At 36.3% G+C, this 7,774-nt stretch overlaps 1 non-coding gene across 1 annotated transcript; it reads left to right on the plus strand.

Annotated features, from left to right (window-relative positions):
* The first annotated feature begins 1,074 nt into the window (after nucleotides 1-1,074).
* On the plus strand, nucleotides 1,075-1,147 carry Trnar-ucg (transfer RNA arginine (anticodon UCG)). The gene has a single exon. It is a non-coding gene; the product is annotated as a tRNA-Arg (tRNA).
* Nucleotides 1,148-7,774: the final 6,627 nt, after the last annotated feature.

Raw genomic sequence — 7,774 nt, forward strand, 5'->3', positions numbered from 1 at the left:
ACCAACGACAACAAATCTATATAGCACTGCACCAATTCGGCAGGGGACCTCCTCCGGACGGAATGCATTTCCCACCAACAAAACAAAGATGTGCTCGTTTTCAATTTCAATAGGAAGCCCGAAGGTCTTATCGCCGTGCCGCCACTACGTGCAAGCGTTTCACTGCCGGAAAAGTCGAAGCCGGGAAGTGCGATGAATTCTTCTGCTAGCGTTGTACTGAAAACGATCACGTGAAACATGGACCAAATTAGTACACGAACTACGAACTCTGCACGCAATAGACGAGTAACGATTAAACGCAATGTAGTCTTTTTGGGGGCTTCACGTTGTGTGCCACAATGTTTTCGAATAATACAATCGTACAAGGCGACCCACAAGCAAGCGAAAGAACGCAGTCTGACTGTCTGTCTCTCTGGTGTGTCTCTCTGGTGTCTCTCTCTCTCTCTCTCTCTCTCTCTCTCTCTCTCTCTCTCTCTCTCTCTCTCTTCCATTCTTCGTTCTATTTGCGCTTATGGAACAGAGCCAACTGCGTAAAAATGAGATTTCTGTGTTCCAGATTACTAGGCATGTAACTACTGCCCAATGCAAGCGGGACTTCGTTCCTGGGCTCAGTTCTTTGGAACGCGAGGAAATTTTTGGAACGGGCATGCTCCACATCGAATAAGGCTTGGCGTGCTACGTACTCCACTGGACTAGAGACACACCACGTTGTGAACCGGAAGCTGTACATTTTCGCAGTTACGCATTCACAAATCAAATTGTATAGTTTGCTGCGCTTCCCGTTGCTGCTGCTGCTGGCTCTTTGGGAAATAGTTTTGTTATCCTCCACTGCTACAGTTCCTTCCTCGTGCGGCCTAGATGACTACCGAGGAGATAGATTTATTACTAGTTCCACACACTTTAAGGTTCCCTCAGTCAGTCCGCGCACGCTGGCACAGGCAACGCCGTCGTCTTGACAAATTTTCACAGCTGGAAGAGATTTAATAGTTTCGGACACAGTAGGAAACAATATGCATTAATTGTGCTGAATTGAAAGATATCGTGCCAGCATAATAGTGAGTCTCGCCCAGCGGTGGCCGTGTGGCCTAATGGAGAAGGCGTCGGACTTCGGATCCGAAGATTGCAGGTTCGAGTCCTGTCACGGTCGTCTACTTTTTTATATTTAAAAAATATATCTTATGTTTAATTATAAATAAAAATATATCTCATGTTTAATTATTTTGATTAATATTATGTTTCAATCAAGACGACGCAAGTCTTAATATTTATTTTTCAGAAAATGCAGCAGACAAGAACTAAGCATTAAGTCTTCCAGGTAACTCTAAAAGTCACAACATTTTGACCTCTAAAGTGAGCTAAACGATTACATTTACGCAAAAAGTTACGTATTAAGAACATAAAAACAAATACTTTTATTTTGATTCGTTCAATACTTGAGTATAAAATTATAAAACTAAACCCTAATATTTTCACTGTTCACTATTGCCGTCTAGTTTGATTTCATCAGTGACGCATATCGTTGAAGATAAGTTTCTTTATCCGGAAATTTGGCCAGTTGCGCTATTTCCGTTCTCTCTTGATTTATACACCCTGGAATGTAGGCTCCGAGGCACCATGCAGCCTTCACGAAGATGCGTTACATTTTATTTCTTTTTTTTTTTGTATTTTGAATTCTAACTGAAAGAGGTGATTTTCATCTCAAGGTACTACGTGCTCGGATATTTGATGAAGCTTTTGCAGCATCATAACATTGGAAAGAATAAATTATATTTTTTACTCCTTCTATCATTACTATGATTATAGAAAATGATAGAAAGGATTGAAATGCTTAAAGTGAATCGGGACAGAATCCAATCATTATTATATCATTGTTAACAGTACGTGGTTACCAAATTTTTAATATTTTTGATGACATAAAATTAAACAGAATCATAACAACCTGGACATCTAGACTATATGCAAGCGCAGTCTACTGCTGGCAGTGCTGATAACACGGCTGCAGAATTTGACACATGCAGTTGACTTGACACTAGAAAAAAGCAAAAACCGGAATTTCATGAGGCGCTACACTTTTGAAGCAAATTTAAGTTCATTTCAGGCGTTTTTTCGCGAAAATAAGATACGATCGCGATGTTAATTAGTGTAAAGAGAAATATGTATTTGGAGTCGACCGTGTATTGATATCGGGGTTTTTTCTTCGGTTCAGCGGTCTTGTAAAGAGAAAGGTATACGTAGTTCGAGTGGTTACGCGACTCGTACGTGCTGGTATTCGTGGAAAATATTCTAGTGGCTACCGGGGTGAAAATGTAAACAACACCGGGAGAGAAAAATGTTAATAGGACTGGGTTAGCATATCGACAATAAAAAATTGCAGGTTAGTCGAATAATTTATGATATTTAATGAGGCACTCTCGAGTAGTATAGAGGAGGAAGCCATTGTTCCTCCCATGCTTTGATGCCGTCCCGATTCACATTAAAAACTGTGAGCGCCGGGATTTTCACAGTGAGAATAGTTTAAGCTGAAAAACGACTATAAACAACACATTTATGTACGCACATACGCAAAACTATTTTCATGTTTTCTTTATTTTTTCGCTTGGTTTCGTTTGGATTGTAGAAATTTATTTCATTATAAAATATCATTATTAAGCCTCTTTTCCACTAAGTATTTTGACACTCTCCTGGAAAGTAATAGCAAACACTGGCAAAATCAAAGGAATAAATTAGTCCAAAGAACCGAATGGCGTAAATCACTCGACTCAGTTCCTGTGTGTGTGTGTTAGAGTGTGTTTAAGATATGGTTATGCTCACTTTCACACATATTTATATCCATGTGTGCAATAATTCAAATGATGGAAGTAAATTCCAAATTACTCAAATTATTATTTGAAATTGGTGGAAAGTCATATTGCATCACTGGAATTTGAGTATTCTCAAAAATGTTGAAACCAATAAAATCTTCGAAACATCACTATTCAATTTCAATTTGTCTTGCATTTCTCCATCCAGCTCTTTTTATTGGAAGTTTTATAATAATGTCAAGCTGCCAAACAAAATTATTTGTTTTTTTTTTCTGCGTCAATCATAGTAGATTACATCTTAAAAACTATTGCTAACATAACAAATATAGTTATGTAATTCTAGTGTTCAATTTATTTCCTAAGTGAATTTCGTGACATCGTTAAATCAATAACATCACAATATTTATTAAAAAGACTCATCATACTATTAACTGGCCCGGCCATGGCATATTCTGTTCTATAAGTATTTATTACAAAAATTTTTCGCGTTCTTAATGAGCGTGTAGGAGCATAACAGTTGAGTTTTTCTAGTAAATTTTTTGAACATATGCGTTGTGAAATTAAATCGTTAACAAGAGTTACCGAAGCAATTTCTCTTCTTTTTTTCAGCGTTCCTATATTAGTAAGCATGCAACGCGATTCATAAGAAGGGAGTGGAAATGAACTCCAACCTAGTTTTCTTAGTGCATATAACAAAAACTGTTTTTGTACAAATTCGATTCTATTGGAATGGACGCCTTGATAAGGCGACTAAACAACACTACAGTATTCTAAAATAGATCTAACATATGTTACAAAGAGAGATGTTACAGCGTAGGGTTCTACGAAATGGTAGCTGAACCTTTTTATAAAACTTAGCATACTGTTGGCTTTATTGATGATCGTATTGTTATGATCAATGAATGTTAACATAGAATCCCTAATCACTCCTGAATCTCTAATTTGATAACACCTTACTACAGTTTGCTGTCCAAGAGTGCAACTGAAATGTTCAGGATTTCTCGGTAGGATATGATATTGCATTTTTTTCGGAATTGTTGGATGTCAGATTTGCTTTTTATTTCCATTTACAATTTCATGTCATCGGCATATATCAATACTTTGAGACGATTCAACACAAGGGTAACGTCATTAACAAATAAAATGAAGAGCAATGGGCCTAAATGGGAGCCTTGTGGAACTCCAGATGTCACTTTAATTGGTACAGAAAGGTGTCCCTTAAACCTAACCGTTTGTGTCCTATTCGTCAAATAAGATTCAATCCATCTAAGTAGGCCTGACTCAAATCCCAGTTTTTTGCCTTTCTCCTAGAAAGGTATAGCAATCACTTGCAAAACCGAAAGTATAAAAGTGCTCCAAAGGGCTGAATGGCATATATCACTCGACTCAGCTCGACGAGCTGAGCATTTTCTGTATGTGTGTGTGCGTGTGTGTGTATGTGTGTGTATTGCAGATTTTTATTCTCACTCACTTTTCTCAGAGATGGCTGGACTGATTTTCATAAAATTAATTGCAAATGACAGGTCTTGGTGTCCCATAAGACCCTATTCAATTTTATTGTAATCGGATTTTTAGTTTAGAGGTTATGTATCAACATGTAAAAATCATGAAACATCATTATCACGAAAGCTACACAACCGAACAAAATTGATTTCAAATGAACGGGCTTCTCAAAAAAACCTTAACTTTCGAATTTTATAAAGCTTGAACTTGTGGTTCAAAAGTTATGAAAAGAAACGTGTTCTGAAGACTGTTTAATCTCACTCATGTTTCTCAGAGATGGCTGGACCAATTTTCATAAAATCAGTGTCAAATGGAAGGTCTAGTTGCCCCATAAGACCCTATTGATTTGTTTTGCAATCGGACTATTACTTTTCCTGTTATGTTGAAAAATGTGAAAATCAGCTATGAAAAGAATCATATTCCGAAGACTACTTGGACTCACTCACTTTTCTCAGAGATGGCTGACCCGTTTTCCACAAAATTAGTGTCAAATAAAAAGTCTAGCTGCCTCATAACACCCTATTGAATTTTACTGTAATCGGACTGTGACTTCGTCTGTAATGTACCGAAATGTGAAAATCACGAAACTTCATTATCTCAGAAACTACAAAATCGATTTGATCAATATTATTATCAGATGAGCGGGCCAGTTAAGGGTTAACTGATGAATTATGATTGAACACGTGGTTTCAAAGTTTGTCTGTCCTATACGTTCCCATTTTATTTGATTATAATCGAACTTAAGCAACCGTTATATATTAAATTGTAAATAAAACAACGAAAGTCTATTATCTCAAAGATTACATGACTTATTAGAACAGACTAGTGCCATACGAACGAGTCATCTCTCGAACTTACAAATAACAAACTTCATAACAATTTGATATGTGGTTGAAAAGTTATGGAAAGAAAAGAAATTCAAAGACTATTTAAAACTATACCTGCTTCGATCGATATATGTGGCCTCAACATAATTTAAATGTGGTATCGTACTATTTGAACGTTTCAAATTCATTGATTCCTTGCGATTTGTTTAAAATCTGCAAATGCACGAAGAATCGGCCATAAGATATGATCAAAGTCAAATATCAAATCGTTTGAAATGATTGGTTTTACCGAAATGACAATATTCTCGACTTTTGGCTTCTGTACATCGCCTTAATTCTTAATATAAACATATTGGGTGGTATTCGGTCATTTTCAGCAGATTTTCTAGCATCAATCTGACATCAGAAATAACAATATTGGGAGGTTAGTTAGTTAGTTATTTTGGTTGTTTTACAGAAACTAAAAGTGGCCGTCTTTAAATTCAAAATGGTGTCCAAGGTCAATGTTTAGTTTCTATGCATCATCTCGATTACGGAAATATCCATATTGAGCATTATTCGGTCATTTTCGACTGTTTCCTAGAAGTTGCAATTTAGCAATTTAACCTTTTCCCGCTCATGGTGACTCTAGAGCACCATGAATTGTATTGACCATATTTTGGCAGAAAATAGTTAGTTTTGACTTCTTTTTTCTACAAAATGTTGCATTTTTAATACACTTTTAACTTGGCATATCTAATGACAGCTTAATTCAATGTTTGGATTGTTATCAAGAAAACTGTAGAAGAAAGTCTGGATTTTTCGATAAAAAAATAATGTGTGTTTTTGACAACCGTTTTTATATAACAATAATCAATCGATTTCATAATAAAAATAAATTTTACGTAGATCTATTGTCTATTGAGTGTAACAATACACCAAATTAGCATTTTTCATTCTAATTCGCTTGTCCCATAAATTTGAATATGGTGCCTCAGAGCACCACTGGGCATACAGAAGACAAAAATTTACAACGTATGCTGGCTAAAAATATCCGTTACGATGGAATATCATATTGGCCAGCATTTAGAGATGCGCAGAGATGTTTCTAACGCAATCATCGTGATCACTTTACACTCTTTTGGTGTTCGAAGTGTAATGTTCGTCTTTGCATAATGAAAGCGAGATTTTTTTTCTTCATTTTCCATCATAAAAAATCAATCAAATGGTCGTAAACGTAGTCTTTTTTTTCGAAAACTACATTGTTTCTCTTTTATTTTTATTAATTTTTAAATAACTGCTTCAATAGTTAAATTTTACCAAAAAAAAAATTTTCTCGTGTATTAAAAATAAGTCCCTTCTATGCTCATAGGTGCTCTGGAGCACCATTTCAAATTTAACTTTTTGCTTCAAAATATAACATTTCCCAGTAATTTAAATAAGTCTACGAAGTATTTTGCCCAATTTAACCCGTTAAGTATTTTTAAATCATGAAAAACCTCGTGAGCGGGAGAGGGTTAAAATGGTGCCTGAGGACAATTTTTAGCTACATGCATCATTCTGGTTCCAGAGATACTCATATTGGATAGTATTTGTTTATTTTAGGCTGTTTTCCCCAAACCGGTAGTCGTCATCTTGGATTTAAAAATGGTATTTAAGATAATTTCTGGCATCTGAGCGTCATTCTGGTTGAAGAAAAACCCATTTTGGGTGTTTTTCGATCATTTTCGGGTGTTTCCCAGAAACCGGAAGTCGCCAACCTAGAATCCAAAATGGGGTCTGTGGTCGATTTCAGCTGCTGTGTATCATTCTATCCAGAGATACTCATTTTAGACGGAAATCAGCCAATTTTCATCTTCTGTTCATCTTTCTGGTTCCGGAGATACTCATATTTAATGGGAATCGTCCATTTCAGCCCGTTTTCCAGAAACCGGAAGTTGCCATCTTACAATTCAAAAATGTTGTCTGAAGTCGATTTGTGGCTCCAGTGCATCCACGTTTCCGGAAATACCCATATTGGGTGGTATTTGCTCGTTTGCCGCTGTTTTTCCGAAACCGGAAGTCACCATTTTGGATTTCATAATGACATTTGAAGACAATTCTGATCGATTTTAGCTCCTGAGTATCATTCTAGATCCGGATATTATTATATTGGGTGGAAATCGGCCATTTTGGTTGTTTTCCAGAAACCGGAAGTTGCCATCTTACAATCCAAAATATTGCCTGAGGTCGATTATGGAACAAATTTGTTACCACTTAAAACATTCACCTGCCAAATTTGGTTCCATTTAGTTGGTTAGCACTCGAGATGTGCAGAAATTTGTGTTTCATTTGTATGGAACCCCTCCCTTCTAGAAAAGGGAGTTGTGTCGAACCATTATGGACATATTTGTTATTCCTTAAAACATCCACATGCCAAATTCGGTTTCAATTGCTTGGTTTGTTCTTGAGTTGTGCGAAATTTATGTTTCATTTGTATGGGACCCCTTCCTTCCAGAAGAAGGTTTCAAACTATCATAGGAACCTTTATCGGCACCAAAAACCCCTACATACAAATTTTCACGTCGATCGGTTTGGTAGTTTTCGAGCCTATATGGATCAGACAGACAGACAGACCGGACTGCATTTTTATATGTATAGATTACAGCATCAATATTTTAGAAC

This window comes from Wyeomyia smithii, chromosome 2 (assembly GCF_029784165.1).
Source record: "Wyeomyia smithii strain HCP4-BCI-WySm-NY-G18 chromosome 2, ASM2978416v1, whole genome shotgun sequence".
NCBI lineage: Eukaryota > Metazoa > Arthropoda > Insecta > Diptera > Culicidae > Wyeomyia > Wyeomyia smithii.